The sequence below is a fragment of the Antechinus flavipes genome, chromosome 3 (assembly GCF_016432865.1).
Source record: "Antechinus flavipes isolate AdamAnt ecotype Samford, QLD, Australia chromosome 3, AdamAnt_v2, whole genome shotgun sequence".
Classification (NCBI taxonomy): Eukaryota; Metazoa; Chordata; class Mammalia; order Dasyuromorphia; family Dasyuridae; genus Antechinus; species Antechinus flavipes.
In genome coordinates, this window is record NC_067400.1 from 240,649,657 (window position 1) to 240,651,253 (window position 1,597).

Below are 1,597 nucleotides of genomic sequence, written 5' to 3' on the forward strand. Positions count from 1 at the left end.
AGCACAACAGATAAATGCATTGAAAAAGTTTCTCCAAAAAAATATGCATTGTATCACAATTTGTCAACCTCTCACCTCTTCAAAGGAAGCATCAGAGATAGCTTCCCCTATCTCTTCTTTTAAGTCTTGTTTGATCTTTATAATCTTGGAATATTTACTTTTGATTTTGCACATGTATCTGGATGTTCTTTCCACTTACATTATTGCAGTCATACATATTATTTTCTTGGTTCTGTGTAGGTCATGCAGATCTTAACAAAAATGCTTCTCTGTATCTATCACATTTATCATTTCTTACATTCCAGTAATATTCCATTGTATTCGTGTACTATACTTGGTTTAGCTTTTACCCAAATTATGAGCCTTTAATTTCCAGTTTTTTGTTATCACCAAGTGCTCTTATATAAGTACTTTTTATATATGGGAACTTTGTTATCAGTAGCTTTCTTAAGGCATAAGGCCTAAAATGAATATTCTGGTCAAAAGTTATGGACATTTTAGATACATTATATAATTACAAATTGCTTTCCAAAATACTTGTAACGATTCACAGTTCTATCAACAATGCTTAAGTATGTCTACCATCCCACAAACCCTACAACATTAGGTATATATAGCAAATTTTTTGTCATCTTTGTCAATTTGAAGAGTATGAGTTGAAATCAGTTGTTTTGATTTTCATTTCTCTTGTTCCTAGGGATTGGGAGCATTCATTTATGTGGCTGTGAATACTTTGCAGACCACTTATCTACTGGGGAATGACAATTAATCATTTATTTGTAATTTATTTATGTATCGTGGATGCAAGAACCTTATGAAAGAAATATGATACAAAGTGTGTTGGGGTTTTTTTTTCCCCAATTGCTTCATTTTTATCTTAGATATATTAGTGTTGTTTATGCAGAAGCTTTTCCGTTTCAGGCAATGAAAATTATCTATTTAACTTTTGTGTTTTCTATTTTTCTTCTGATTATATGGTCTCTTCCCTGGATTCATGCCTTCCCACTCCCCCACTTACCTCTCAAAACTCTCCCATACTTAAGTTTGGATATACTTAAATATTAAATTTCTCTAAACACTAAATCCTTAGAGACAACCCTCTCTCTAACTTCCCTATTTCCCTTTACAAAACATCTCTCTTCTCAGAAGTACCCTCTACCAGAATAAAACTTTCTTTTTTCTCCCTTTTCAGTTTCCTATTCCTTCTTTACTCTCCTACAGGTTCTCCTAGTCTACAAGTTTATAATTTAGTCCCATTAAAAAAACAAAATTTGCCTACAGACAAATTGATAAAAAAAAAAAAAAGGTTCAGTCCATAATGCTCTAGTTCCTTTCCACATCACCTTTACCTAACTTCCATAGTCATCTTTCTCCCTGTATGTATATATAGAAAGAAATCCTCCCACTTATCTGTCTACTGTCACCTTTCCTGTTGCTGTTTTTGATTGTGAATTTATTCATCTCTCCATTTCATTTATCTAGGGATAGTTGAAAAATAAATATTCTCTTCAGGGATCATTTTCTTTCTAATATTTTAAATATCTCTTCATTATTGAACATGCATCTTTTCTCATAGATCTCATAGATTATAAGAATT